At 50.7% G+C, this 15,582-nt stretch overlaps 1 long non-coding RNA gene across 1 annotated transcript in view; it reads right to left on the reverse strand.

Annotated features, from left to right (window-relative positions):
- LOC138847454 (uncharacterized) overlaps nt 1-15,582 on the reverse strand; it is a 103,588-nt gene that overhangs the window by 61,391 nt on the left and 26,615 nt on the right. The window contains exon 2 of the long non-coding RNA XR_011385298.1: nt 3,177-3,265. This is a non-coding gene — a long non-coding RNA (uncharacterized lncRNA). The remainder of the gene's footprint in view (nt 1-3,176; nt 3,266-15,582) is intronic.

Raw genomic sequence — 15,582 nt, forward strand, 5'->3', positions numbered from 1 at the left:
CACAGTAACTGTACAAGCACAAGAGTGACTGTAACAAGTAACATGGTAACTACACAACAGTGACTGCTGTACCACAGCAGCTACCCCTCATTACCTGTACTTAAGTCGCATGCTAGTCAGCTTTCCATCACTACAACTAAATACTTCCCACAAGCCACTTACGACTAAGTTTATTTTTGCTCATGGTTCTGAAGGTTCAGAATCCCAGAGGGGCAGCCCCGGTCCAGCTGTCTGGTGAGGCTGGAGGATGGCAGAGCCCATGCAGAGAAAGGAGCATGCATGGCCGGCGCTGCGGCTCACTAGGCTAATCCTCTGCCTGTGGCGCCGGCACACCGGGTTCTAGCCCCGGTCGGGGCACCGGATTCTGTCCCGGTTGCCCCTCTTCCAGGCCAGCTCTCTGCTGTGGCCCGGGAGTGCAGTGGAGGATGGCCCAAGTGCTTGGGCCCTGCACCTGCATGGGAGGCCAGGATAAGTACCTGGCTCCTGGCTTCGGATCAGCGTGGTGCGCTAGCCGCGGCGGCCATTGGAGGGTGAACCAATGGCAAAAAGGAAGACCTTTCTTTCTGTCTCTCTCTCTCTCACTATCCACTCTGCCTGTCAAAAAGAAAAAAGAAAAGAAAAGAAAAGAAAAAAAAAAGAAAAAAAGAAAGGAGCATGCAGACCAGGAAGCAGAGAAAACACAGCTAGGCCCACCTCTGGGTCTTTTTTTATTTTGAAAAGCGGAGGGAGAAAATAAATGGAGAGTGATCTTCCATCCACTGACTCACTCCCCACATGCCCACAACAACCCAGGCCTGGCTAAAGCCAGGAGCCAGCAACTCAATCCAGATCTCCCCGATGGGAGGCAACGACCCACGTACTTGAACCATCAGCTACTGCCTCCCTGGATACACGTTAGCTGGAAGCTGGATCAGAAGCAGAGTAGCCAGGACACAAACCAGGCACTCCGACATGAGACGCTGACGCCCATTGTGACGTAACTGCTGTGCCAAACGCCCACCTGACTCCAGCTCTTGTGAGCGACCCCCTTTCGAGCACTACCTTAAAAGGACACACCCCCTACAATCTAAGGACCCGCCTCCTCTAGGCCCACCTCTTAAACACCGCTGTTGGATCAAGTTCACACCCTCCGTACCATTATCCTGTGATTGGGGGCTTCAATGTCTGCACAAGTTGGAAAGCCAAATCATGTTCAAACTACAGCAATCACATACAATCTCTGGCTTCCCTGTTAGGGATTCTTGTAACTACAAATAGTTCATTCATATAGATATGTATAACTTAGAAAGTAGAAACTTCATAATTCTATCACAGAAAACATGTGTGGCTAATACTGAGCAAATTATTTCCAATGTTTTTCTATGCAGAGAAATATAATTATATTCATATATATATAAAATGGTTACTTAAAAATAGTATATAGACTGTATATCATTTTATATGACAAAAATGATCTTCAAAATATGATAATGCACACCTTTCAGCCTGCATCTCTAGCGTAACACAGAATCATGGCTATCCTCACTTAACAACAAGGCTGTCTGCTTGGATCGCTTGAGGGGCTGCATCACGGACTACGAAGAACAGTGCTTCCTCATCTGACTTACTCCCTATCAAGGGGACTTGGGGTTGTAACCTTCTAGTGAAGAGAAAAGATGAGTGTATTAAATTCTTTCTCATGTAAAAGCAACATAAAATTCACTGCTTACAACCCTCTTTCTTCAGCCCACCACATGAAACTAATAAAATTGAAGGACCGATTCCATCGGTGTCAGTTTTCTTTGCTTACTTGCACAGAATTGGATTCATTGTCATTCTTGGTAGGACACATGCTCACCACTGACCCATGCCTTTATTGAATGATTTTATTAGTCATTTTTTCACGTCATTCATCGGAGCTCATTACCAACAACAAAACCCAGGCCTTGCCAATGGCCTGCACCCAGCCCCACAGCCCGCCCGCCCATCTTCCTGCTCCTCGCCCTAAGTACGCACTTCCTGAGTCTCGTGGTTCTCTGCTCGCATACCTTGTTCTGTCTTTCACATATAGTATGCATTCCTATAAATTATTTTATTTCAAGTTTGTAACTTCAAAAGGGAGTATCAAGTTCTATGTCACTTCGTGAGACTGCCTTTTAAGCTGATAGGACAGGGCCAAGCACTCCCATTTGCCCTCCCCAAAAGCTGACGGGAACAAGGATTCTCATGCAAAGAGAAAACTGAGACAGCAACGGCAGGACGACGGAGAAAAGCTCACTGTCTGGGAAGTGACAGCTTTATGGACGTGGGCTCCCACTGGGGATAATGAGAATGTTCTGGAAGAACAAAGGGGTGGCGATTGCACAATAGTGCAAATACACTAAATGCCACTGAATCACTCACTTTACAATGGCTAATTTATATTGTGAATTTTGTCTTTTTTTTTTTTTTTCACAAAAGTGTGTTACAAAACCAAGGACCACAGTGGACAACCAGAGCAGCAGCATCTCCCTGGGGGAGAGTCGGCATGCACTGCCCCCGACAGTGAGGCGGTGGGTCAGTAACTCAGCACTTCTTGCCAAAGGCTGAGAACGCTGCCCTGGAGATGCTGATCCCTCCAGCACTGTCTGCCCGCTGTGGAGGCTGCAAAGTGGGCCCCAGCTGGTGGACACTGAAAATGCAACCAGGAGGACCATGGGGAGGGCAGGTGCCAACGACACCAGCTGCACGGAGGTCACCACCTTCACCACCTTTCATTTGTAACTGCTGTATTACGTTCCATTATTTCAGAATATCACACTTTTTGGACCCACTTTCTCACTAATGGATATTCCATTTGTTTCCCATGGCTGTTATGAAAACAGGCACTAACAAAAATTATGAGGTCACAGGAATATGACTTTGCAACATGAAGCCATTTTTCCAAAGTGGATCCAGTGATTTGCACACCCTCTGCACTCTGCATCCCTTCAAGCCCTTGTTTTCTCAATTTTTATTTTTGCCAAAAAAAAAACAAAAAACAAAAAACAAGAAAGTAAGCGTGGAACAGTATCTCATCCTTGTCTTCCTTTGCCTCGTTATTAACGATGTGCAACATCTCATCCTATTTTCATTAGCAGTTGTGTGCCTTGGGCTGTTGTGTGTTGCTATGAAACACATGAGGTTGGGTAGCTGGTGAAGAACAGTATGCAACTCACAGTTCTGAGGTTCGAGCACACAGCACCAGCATCTGCTCAGCTCCGGTGAGGGCTTCGTGGTGGCTGCCATCCGGGTGCTGGGGCTCGGGCTGCACAAGAGATCGCAGGGTGAGGCGGGAGGCAAGGGCGGGCGGTGCAGGCAAGCCTGCTTCCAAATGACCCATTCTCGGGACAGCTAACGCGCTCGGTGAGAACAGCACTAATCTCCCGCAAGGGTGGAGCACCCACCACCTAATTACATCCCACAGGCCTCACCTTTTAAAGGTCCCACCACCTCAACATGGCCACACCAGAGACCAAGCTTCCGCACAGGAACCTCTGGGGCACACGTCAGGCTGTATCTAAACCACAGCCCATGAGCAGTCGCATGGCTGAGCATCTGCTCATGTCTGCTGCCTGTTTTTCTACTGAGTCATCGAGCATGGCTTTTAGCTATTCTTCACACAAGATTTTCCCCTGTTCCTTTTATATTTTGTATTTTCTCCCAGTTTATAATGTCGTTTGCCTTTTCTGATTCTTTAACAAAGGCATTTTATTCCATTTTGCATAATTCAAAAGGTACAACATCTGAAATCCAGACAAATTAGCATCCTTCACCTTTTTAAGGAGCTACTGATGAGCAAAATTCTTAATTTCAATGAATTTATCAATTTTTAAGATTTATTTATTTACTTGAAAAGCAGAGTTACAGAGAGGTGGAGGTAGAGGTAGAGGCAGAGGCAGAGGCCGAGGCCGAGGCAGAGAGAAAGAGGTCTTCCATCCCTGGTTCACTCCCCAGAAGGCTGCAATGGCTGGAGCTGAGGTGGTCTGAAGCCAGGAGCCTCTTCAGGGTCTCTCACCTGGGTGCAGGGGCCCAAGCACTTGGGCCATCTTCTATTGCTTTCACAGGCCATAGCAGAGAGCTGGATCGGAAGTGGAGCAGCTGGGACTCAACCCAGTGTTCATATGGGATGCAGGGGTGGCGTTACTCGCTACACCATGGCACCAGCCCCCAATCATTTTTAGTTTTTAAAAAGCTATCCAGGCCGGCGCCGTGGCTCAATAGGCTAATCCTCTGCCTGCGGTGCCAGCATACCAGGTTCTAGTCCTGGTCGGGGTACCAGATTCTGTCCCAGTTGCCCCTCTTCCAGGCCAGCTCTCCGCTGTGGCCCGGGAAGGCAGTGGAGGATGGCCCAAGTGCTTGGGCCCTGCACCCCATGGGAGACCAAGAAAAGCACCTGGCTCCTGGCTTCGGATCAGCGCAGCACGCCAGCTGTGCGGGCCAGCCGCAGCGGCCACTGAAGGGTGAACCAACGGTAAAAGGAAGACCTTTCTCTCTCTCTCTCTCTCTCTCTCTCTCTCTCACTGTCCACTCTGCCTGTAAAACAAACAAACAAAGAAAAAGCTATCCAACACTGAGAAACCAATCAAATAAAGTATGGGATATCTATGCCAGGGAATATCACATAGCTATGAAAAATTATTTCATTGAACAATATTGTTTGAAAGAAACAAAAAAAATGCAATTGCATGGTAAATCCTCACACCTAAAGCGTGATTTTTTTCACGTTTGAGGATACACTATGCTGGAAAGCCTGAGGACAAGAAAGAAGCCCGTCATAGTCCCCTCACGCCTGCTGGAGAGCGTGAGCTGGTGCAACCTATGTTATGCAATTCAGCAGTGCCTACCAAACGTTTAAATGTGCATGTACCCTGACCCAGCAAGTCCTCTGTAGTACATTTATCTAACCAGTATCCTCACATGCAGATTAGGAGACATCCATACAATAATATTCATTGCAGCACTGGTTCACAACAAAAGATAAAGTTATGAACCAGCTATACAATAGAATAATGCGAAGCTATTTTAAAAAGAACAAAGTAGGGGCAAGCATCTGGCACAGCAGTTGAGATACCACTGGGAACATCTGCATCCCATAGCAGAGTGCCTGGGTTTCAGTCCAGGTTCCGCTTCCAATTCCAGCTTCCTGCTATGTGCACCCAGGGGTCAGCAGGTGATGGTTCAAGTAGTTAGGTCCCTGCCACTCTTGTGGGAGACCTGAATCAGTTCTGGGTTCCTGGCCTCAGCCTGGCCCAGCCTCAGCTGTTGTAGACATCTAAGGAGTGAACCAGCATATGGAAGACCTGAATTATCATGAAATCATACTCCAGCACACTGGTCCATGGGAAGAACAAAAGTATTCTTGACATCATTTGCATTTTTAAAAATGTAGTGCTATGTAAATTATTACATATATTATTTACATAGAATATCTCAAAACACAGCTAACTGATTTATTTGTAGGAGAAGACCTGGAGGCCACAGGACGTACTTACAGTCTCTTCAGGAAGTAAATACTATTATTATCAGCCTGTTAGAGAGGACACTGGGATGAAAACCTCAATGGGACAAAAAGAATACAATGAGATTGTACCTATTAATTCATTCACTCGAGTTTCTTTAAAAAAAAATGTGTTTCTTTGAAAGTCAGAGAAACAAAGAGGGAGAGACAGAGACACAGAGAACTCTTCCATCCCCCTCTTCCGTTGGTTCCCTCTCCTGGTTCACTCCCCACATGGCTGCAACAGGCAGATCAGGGCCAGGACAAAGCCAGGAGCCAGGAACTCCATCCTGGTCTCTCACACGGGTAGCAGGGGCCCACGTTTTTGTGCCATCTTCTGCTGCCTTCCCAGGTGTATTAGCAGGAATATGGATTGGACAAGGAGCAGCTGAGATTCGAACCAGCATTTTGCTATTGGATGCCAATGCCACAGGCAGAAGCTTAACCTACCACAGCACCACAGCAGCTCCTCACTCGAGTTTCTTGACCATTGCCTCTGCCAAGTTCTATGAGGTAACAACAGCTCCTCTGCCACGGGATGGCTGGTCATTCCGTGAAACCCAATAAGTTGGAATTTGCTCCCCACAGATTCTCAACGAAACTGAGCCAGTTCTATTCACATCATTTCACTCACAGTTCATCTCTTTTGGGTTTTCCAACAATGCCACCTATTACATAAAGCAAGGATGGTTGCTAACACGTCCATTCTACAGAAAACTGAGGTTCAGGAAGGCTGAATGCTCAGGGGCTCCTCCTCCAGCTTTAGACAGTACTGCAGAGGCCTCCTGGAGGTGGTGGTGCCCGACTTGGATGACTGGGCTCAACTCCTGGCTGTGAGTCCCTGTGCAAGTTACTTAAGCTCCTCTGAGTCTATGTGTTGGAATCTCTAAAATGGGAACAAACAAGTACTGCTCCCCAGGAGGATGAACATGAGATGGGTGACTCTGTGTCGATTACACTTTGGAGCCACCTTTTCCACAGCTTCCTAATCCTGAAAAACCCAGAGTACGAGAGTCAGTCACCAAAGGCAGAAGGAATCATGAGACCAAGAAAAAGCAGACAAATCCAGGATGACGTCAAGTGTAATTTAATAAGCACATACAGTCAGAAGCTTGTCTTCGGAGACTTGGAGATCCTCTTGTCCAAAGGCCAGAGCAAAGGGTTTGTAGACAAAAGTGGCCTGTGGCTAACCAGCTTTCACCTGGACTTTCTCACGCACTATTAACAGAATGCCAAGGCCTTGTTCATCCCACAGGCTTTGGGACGGCTCTAAGGATCACCAAAAGGGCCAAACAGCAGTCAAGATCAAGGAGGCTGTGGTCAGGCCAAGCTGGATCCCCGTACTCCTCATCACCTCTTCAGATCTTGCACAGTCGTCACCCTGAAGCCAGCCTGTTCTGACTGCCCTCCCCATCACCTCCAGCCTCCTCGCTAGCATCTGTCCACACCCAAACCTGTTTACTTGCATGTGCATCCGATCCATCTCGACTACTCTGAAGTGTGAACTGATGAGGGCAGAAAGGTGCCCTGTTTGAGGCACAGCTGCTATATCCCCATACTTATAACCCTATTTCACACGCATGGGCCCTCAGCAAATGTGAGCTCTCCCCAGAAGGCGGGCAGGAAGGATGGTTCAGGAAACGGGCACGTCACAAGCCAAGGCACCATGGTGGGGCACGAACGACAACCATGGGGGGACTTATTCAAGGCCCCTAGCACACACCTGGCTTGCAGACTGCACTGAACCCTGCAGACACTATACGTACAGTCCTGTGATACAGTTGAACTTATAAATTAGGCAGCATGAGATTAACCATGATATCTAATAAAATACAATAATGATAACAGCAGACTGTAATAGAAGTTATGTAAATGTGTTCTGTCTCACTAAATATCTTAATTCCTCCTTGTACTATAATAATATTTGAAAATTTTATGTATGTGTTTATTTTCATTTTCTTTGAAAGATGGGAGAGAGAGAGAGAGAAGGAGGGAGAGAAAGAGAGAGAGAGAGAGAGAGAGAGAGAGAAAGGGAGAGAGGGAGGGAGGGAGGGAGCACTTCCATCCACTAATTCACTTCCCAAATGCCTGCAAGAGCCAGACTGGGCCAGGATGAAACCAGGAGCCTGGAACTCGATGGGAGGCCTCCCATAGGGGTGGCTGATACTCAGCTGCTTGAGCCACCACTGCTGCTTCCCAGGGTCCACGTTAGCAGGAAGCTGGAGTCACGCATGGAGCTGGGACTCAACCCCCGGCACTCTGATACGGGATGCAGGAGTCCTAAACAGCATATTAACTGCTGCACCAAACACCTGCCTCACACTGTGGTGATGTGAAACCTCCAAAAGCAGAAGTGCAGACGAGGAAGAGCAGGTGCAGTCCCTCTGACCCAGCGCCACCAGCCTCTACTCACCAGCAAGACCTCACAGGTGCACAATAGGGTCCTTAGGAACCCAAGTAGCATGCTCTGGGCTGACTTCAACTGCTGCTTTATCTGCCCCTCCTCCTTTCCTGGGGCTGCTGCTGCCAGCCCTCCAAGCTAGGGGTCCAGACCTTGTAGCCCCAGCCAGCAGCTCTGGAGGTGCCTGGAGAGGGCCCGTGGCTCACAGAACGAGATGTTGCAGGAGGAAGGACACAAAGGAGAGCTGTTGTGGGGACTTCACAGCTCACAGCAAATAAACGTAAGACAAACTGGGAGGAGCTGCACCTGCTGGGCCCTTTAAGACCCCTCAGGACCCTGGTTGGATGTCCCAGCAGGAAAGCAAACAGGCAGGAAGGGGCTGCTCAACCAGACACAGACTTATTGATCAACGCAGTTAATAAGGGCCTCCCCAAAGGGGACAACTAGCTTTAACAGGTGAGGAGGCAAGATTTGAAATACTGGTCTGCAGATGGCACCCACAAAACCCAGGCCCCCAGCCTTGTCTAACCACAACCAGGAAAAGGAATAGCAGTGAAGAAAGATGAGGCATTAAAAGGCCTTCTCCAGTCTATTACGCCAACTTCCCCCAAACGTGTGTCTTGTGGGGACTTCTCTCTGGGGTTCTGGCCAGGGCTAAGGTGAGAGCCCAGCAGCTCTGCTCCTGCCAAAGTCCTCCTCCAAATGGAGCCAAGTGTGGGTCTGGGCAAAGGATTCCTGCCCTAAATAGAGCACCCAGGAAGGGGCTTCCCCAGGAGCCACCCTCCCTTTTTTTTTTTTTTTTTTTTTTTTTTGACAGGCAGAGTGGACAGTGAGAGAGAGAGACAAAGAGAAAGGTCTTCCTTTGCCGTTGGTTCACCCTCCAATGGCCGCCGCACTGCGCTGATCCGATGGCAGGAGCCAGGTACTTCTCCTGGTCTCCCATGGGGTGCAGGGCCCAAGCACTTGGGCCATCCTCCACTGCACTCCCGGGCCACAGCAGAGAGCTGGCCTGGAAGAGGGGCAACTGGGACAGAATCTGGTGCCCCGACCGGGTCTAGAACCCGGTGTGCCGGTGCCGCAAGGCGGAGGATTAGCCTAGTGAGCCGCGGCGCCGGCCAACCCTTCCTTCTTGAAAATCCACCTGGGTCAGCAGCATCCCATGTCGTAGATCATTCCGAGCTCCCACTATTCCCCTTCCAATCAGCTCCCTGCTGATGCGCCTGGGAGGGCAGTAGGAGACAGCCCAAGTACCTGGGCCCCTGCCACCCAAGTGGGAGGCCCCGGTGGAGGTCCTGGCTCCGGGCTTCACCCTGGCCCTGCCTTGACTATTGTGGCCATTTGTGGAGTGAACCAGTGAATAGAAAATCTCTGTCTCTTGCTCTTTCTGCCTTTTTTTTTTTTTTTTTTTTTTTTTTTTTTTTTGACAGGCAGAGTGGACAGTGAGAGAGAGACAGAGAGAAAGGTCTTCCTTTGCCGTTGGTTCACCCTCCAATGGCCGCCGCAGCTGGCGCGCTGCGGCTGGTGCACCACGCTGATCCGATGGCAGGAGCCAGGAGCCAGGTGCTTTTCCTGGTCTCCCATGGGGTGCAGGGCCCAAGCACCTGGGCCATCCTCCACTGCACTCCTGGGCCACAGCAGAGAGCTGGACTGGAAGAGGAGCAACCAGGACAGAATCCGGCACCCCAACCGGGAGGATTAGCCTAGTGAGCCGCTGCGCCGGCCCGCTCTTTCTGCCTTTCAAATAAATAAAATAAATCTTTAAAAAACAAAACCAAAAACATCTCTACACACTCTCCTTCCATGGAGCACAGTCTGGCTCTCCCTGCTGGCCTGGAACATTCTCTCCCCACCACGCCCTGCTCCTGTACCCAACCCAACACTAGGCCTGGCAGCTCCTCCATTTGCAGACCCCCTCAGCCCGGGAAGCTTCCTCTGACCAAGCAGCCAGGAGAGCTGGGCTCCACGAATCCACACCCTCCCCAAAGGGTGGGACCTCTAGTGTTTAGCACAGCAGCCTTCCCTATCCCACGTGGGTGTGACTGTCCATACCCTATCATCTCTGCTGCTCCTGTCATGTTCTCCATGATGGTCACCATGCATGGCACACAGTAGGCCCTCAATGAGCACATGTTGAATGCATGGGCCCTTGGGTTAAAGACAGGGACACTGATACTTGGAGTATTCAGCGTGTTTGGCTCCAGACCAGTGCAATACGGCCGGTATCACAACTGAGTGAGTCATGGGGCTTTCCTCTGATGCCCAGTGCGTGTGATTTACCTGTAGTAGTCTCTGATGTGTGCAATAATGTTATAACCAAAAGACACACAGAGACCTCCATCTAAAATACTTCGTGGCTGACAAATGCTAACAATCATCTGAGCCTTTGGGGAAATGGCACGAGGAGAGCTCCTCCACACAGGCTAGCCACAGACCTACGTTTGAGAAGCCTGAGAAACACAGACGCAAGGAAGTCAGGCACCCTGCACTACGGGTGAATGGGTGCAGGAGCAGACTCAAGGGAATGAATGAGTGAGCTAACCAATAACTGAGTGAGCAGATAAATGAGTCAGCAAATAACTGAGTGAGCAGATAAATGAGTCAGCAAATTAACCAATGCATGATTGGGGCCAGCGGTGCGCCTCAGCGGGTTCAGCCTCTGTTTACGTCCCAGCATCCCGTGTTGGAGTGCCAGTTTGAATCCAGCCTACTCTTCTAATGCCAGAGAAGAAGTGAAAGATAGCCCAAATGCTGGGCTCCTGCCACCCCGACGGGAGACCAGGATGGAGTTTCTGGCTCCTGGCTTCAACATGGCCCAGCCCTGACCACTGCAGCCATTTGGGGAGTGAACCAGTGGACAGAAGTTCTCTCCATGTCTCTCCTGCTCTCACTCTCTCACTCTGCCTTTCAAATAAATAAAAATTTCAAAATAAATGATTTGTCAATGAAAGAGTTAAAGAACAAAGGAACAAACAGTGGTGGCTCTGTTAGGGTGGCCCTGGTCATCAATACTTTTCTGGTATCTCCCCTGCTCTGTGGACAATTGGAGAGAGAAGGGTAGGGGAGACTGGCACGTATGTGACCCAAACACATGGCGAGAGAAGGCAGGCACTCCCCGCAGGGGCACCTGGGTCGGGGAGGGGAGGGGCTTCCAGGCAGAAGCTGACCCCCGAGGGGCAGCTCTGCCCCTGACCCCTTTCACCTCCCCTTGTTCTGGTCTTTATGGAGCCGTCTGCCTTTTAGCATCAAAGGAGACAGCAGGGCCGTGATTTGTCCCACAACAGCTCTATAAAAATGTAATTACCCAATAACCCGCTGTCTGCAAAACAAACCATCTTGCTGTTTCTTCTCCCATAAAGAGCATTTGACAGCGCAGTTCTATCAGTTTGTAAAACCTGCCCAGAGCTGCCTTAGCATCTCGGAAATGAGGGCCCTGGGCGGGGGGTGGGGTGGGGAGGTCCTGAGTGGGCAGCACCCTCCAACCTTCCAGGCGTCCAAGTGACCAGAGACGCCCAGGGAAGGCAGGTGGACAAAGCCAGCAGCACCCGCAGAGGTTAGGCGATCTGGAAAAGCCTACGGCTCACCAAGGGTCAGTCTTCCGCGTTCTCACTCAGCAAACATCGGGCACCTCCTCGGTGTCAGGCTTGAGGCCAGGTTCTGGGGCTCAAGTCAACAAGAGCAGGTGCCCGTCCCTCGAAAACTCCACATCTATACAACACACTCATTTTAGATGATGATGGAGTGCTTTCTTCTGGATCTACTCACGAGCAAAAGGTCCACAGATGAGACGGACTGCAAAACAGGAAGAGCACTGTGGCATCATTCTGATGTACTTTAGGCAGAGTGGACAGTGAGAGAGAGACACAGAGAGAAAGGTCTTCCTTTTGCTGTTGGTTCACCCTCCAATGGCCGCCACACCGCGCTGATCCGATGGCAGGAGCCAGGTGCTTCTCCTGGTCTCCCATGGGGTGCAGGGCCCAAGCACTTGGGCCATCCTCCACTGCACTCCCGGGCCACAGCAGAGAGCTGGCCTGGAAGAGGGGCAACCGGGACAGAATCCGGCGCCCCGACCGGGACTAGAACCCGGTGTGCCGGCGCTGCAAGGCGGAGGATTAGCCTAGTGAGCCACGGCGCTGGCACTGATGTACTTCTCATTGGGAGAAACAATAAGGGAGTGGAGAAGGTGACAGAACAGTTCTGTATCTTGATTCTGAAACTATGGAGTAGTTGTAACCAATGGTACCTGTGAGCACAACCTTATTTGGAAATAGGGTACTCACAGATGTATCTAACAGAGGGACCAAGATGAGATGATCCGTGGGGGCTGGCCTTGAGGCACAGCTGGTTAGGCCACCACAGGGGACACCAGCATGCCATAACGGAACGCCACTCCCAGCTACTCCACTTCCTATCCAGCTCCCTGCTAATGTGCCTGGGAAGATAGCAAAAGGTGGCCCAAGTGCTTGGGCCCGTGCCACCCACATGGGACACCAAGATGAAGTTCCAGGCTCCTGGCTTCAACCTTGCCCAGCCCCAACCTTTACAACCATACCAGCAGATGGAAGATCTCTTTCCATCTCTGTCTCTCCCTCTTGCTCACTCTCTCTGTAACTCTGCCTTTCAAATAAATAAGACTTCACCAAGAAAAGAGGAGCTCATCCTGAATGGGTTGGTCCTGAATTCAGAGGACGTCTTTACAGGGAAAGGAGACGGAGACTCGCTGCCCACAGGGAAGGCCGCCTGTACCTGTGGGGGCAGAGGTCCGAGTGAGGCCACAGCAAGCAGTGCGGAGCCACCAGCAGCTGGAGGAGGCAGGAAGGGGGTCCTGCTGACACCCAGGGCTATAATACAGTGACCCAGTGGTGGTCACTTGTCACAGCAGTCACAGGAAACTAATCCAGGCTGTCTGCCAGACTGCAAGCATTGGTCCTAGACTTGTTCACTAAAAAGGGTGAACCTGCTGTACTCATTGTACACTTTGGGACTGGCGTTTGGCCTGGTGGCTGAGATGCACTTGGGATGGCCACAGCCCACACAGAGTGCCTGGCTGGACTCTGAGCTCCAGCCCCCGACTCCAGCATCTTGCTAACGCTGACCCTGGGAGAGAGCAGGGATGACTCTGGTCATTGGATCCCTGCCATTCACGTGGGAGAGCAGTCGGAGCTCCAGGCTCCGGAATTGGGTCTGGCCCAGCCCTGGCAGGCGTAGGCATCCGGGGAGCACACCAGCAGGTGGCAGCATGCTCATGTAGTCATCTTCCCACTCTCCCTCTTTCCCTGTCTCCCGAATAAACAAAAAAGTAAACAAGATTGTTGAACAAGGACACAGGGGGTTGAACAGACGTTTCTCCATGTCTTTCTTCTTCTATCACAATAGTAAAAGCACGTGAAAAAGTGCTCAGCACCACGAGGCATGGGGGAACGGCAAATCAAAGCCACGCTGAGACTCCGCTTCACCCCCATCGGGATGGCTACAAGCAAAAAGGCCGACAACGCCAAGTGCTGGTGAGGGCGTGGAGAACCCATAGCCCCTCGCACCACTGGTGGGAACCAGAATGGTGCAGCCACTGGAGGAAACAATGGGGGATCCTCAGAGAGTTGAGCCCCAAATCACCGAGTGAGTCAGCAATTCCACTCTCAGGAACCAAACGCAGCATGCACCACGTCCTCATTCACAAGAGCCAAAAGGTGGAACCGGCCCAAGGGCCCACCTGCCGAGAACAGAGACAGAATGCAATAAAGCCACCCACTGGAACGCGACTCAGCTTTAAAAAGCAGCTGATACACGCAACAACACAGATGAACCCTAAAAACACGATGCTGAATGCAAGAGGCCAGACACAAAAAACAACGCGTGTAAGATTCCCCTTCAGTCCCTGGAGTAGGCAAAGTAATACAGACAGAAAATGAAAGTCCCCAGGTGAGGGGTGGGGGTGGGAAGTTACTGTTAACAGGTGCAGGGTCTCCAGGAAGAAGTGAGAGCTCTGGAGGTGGGCAGAGGTGAAGGCTACACAGCTCGCAAGTGTACTTGGTGGCACTGAGTTAGACATTTAAATGGTACGCTGTGACATTTGTTACCCGTAGTCTACCTGTTTCTCAGTCTGTACAGAGATAGATGATGGGTGCATAATTGGATGGTTGGCTGACCGATGTGTGGCCGGGGATGATGGGTGGGTAGATGGATGGATGGGTAATAAGGAGAGATGCCTAGCTGCTGTCAAAGTTGTAGGATGGTTTGGGGTTTTGTTTTTCACAGTTTTGAGCACTTCTACTACTTATGAAAAGGAATTGGCTACCGTGGTACACAGCTGTGCACACACACAGCTGGCAGCACCACCATCAGACTGTGGGGCGCCATGGAAGGGACCCCCAAGAGAAGATACAGAGCAGAAATGGGCCAAGCAATGAGGCGGGGCAGAGGACAGAGCACGTCCCAGGAGAGCAGGCACACAAGCACCTGCGTTTCACTGACCAGGCTGCAGATGGGTGACTACGCCGTCCCAGGTCCCCACCTGCAAAAGGAAGATGGGGCTCACTCACAGCCCGTCCGTGACGGGGCGCTCAAAGGACACAGGGTGCTGTGGACTGCGTGCTCTCCGCGTCACTGCCACCAGCGGCGGCCAGGCTGCTCGCGTTCGATCTGGGCACGGCCGCTTGCTTGCCGTGTGCCCTAGGATGATCCAGCTAACCTCTCTGCCTCAGTTTCCAACTCTGTACGCTGAGGATGACTAATGGGCACTTCAGAAGGTTCACGGGGAAAAAGCAGAGTTGTAAAAGCAAGTTTATTTCACTGCAAAAAACTTTCTGAAACACATGCAGTTTTTCCATAATAAACACATTTTCTGTGAATCGGGTGAAATGCCCCTCGTGGCGACACACATGCCCTCGGGGACGGGGAGGATTCAACAAGTTAATACACAAATCGATCACAACAATGCCCAGCACATGGTAAAGACTATTTAAGAATTAGCCTTTTTGATGGCCCAAGTGCTTGGGCCCTGCACCCCATGGGAGACCAGGAGAAGCACCTGGCTCCTGCCTTCGGATCAGCGCGGTGCGCCGGCTGCAGCGTGCCAGCCACGGCGGCCATTGGAGGGTGAACCAACGGCAAAGGAAGACCTTTCTCTCTGTCTCTCTCTCTCACTGTCCACTCTGCCTGTCAAAAATAAAAAAAAATTTAAAAAAAAAGAATTAGCCTTTTTTTAATGCTGTCTAAGGGACAGGAAACTTCTGGAAATCACACAGAAGAGAAATGAAGTGGCTAAAAGCATGCAGGGCAAGAGCACTGTAAGAATCATCTTCATTGAGAAAAACAAGCAAATAAAGCCATTTGGGGGAAGCGGAGGGAAAGCACAGATCTGAAAATAAAGTGTCTCACGATGATGGGATTACGGTTCAGACCAAGATATTTTTAGCCCACAAAATTGAGTTAAAGTGGGTTTGGACTAAATGAAAAGATGCTGAAAACGTATAAAGGAGCCCAGCTTGGGGGGCTGCATGCAAGTCAGCCCCTCTGTTAGAGAAAGCCCCACTGTATCCCACATGTGGAATTGATGACGTGGTGGTTTCCTTGGGGGAAGAACGAATCTGGACATTCCCTGGTGGGCCGCCCCCTCGGCCCGACGACACTCTGCGTCGGCCTCACCTCGCTTCTCCCCGGCTGTGCGCGCTGACAGTACTTGGACCAG

This window comes from Oryctolagus cuniculus, chromosome 21 (genome assembly GCF_964237555.1).
Source record: "Oryctolagus cuniculus chromosome 21, mOryCun1.1, whole genome shotgun sequence".
Taxonomy (NCBI): Eukaryota; Metazoa; Chordata; class Mammalia; order Lagomorpha; family Leporidae; genus Oryctolagus; species Oryctolagus cuniculus.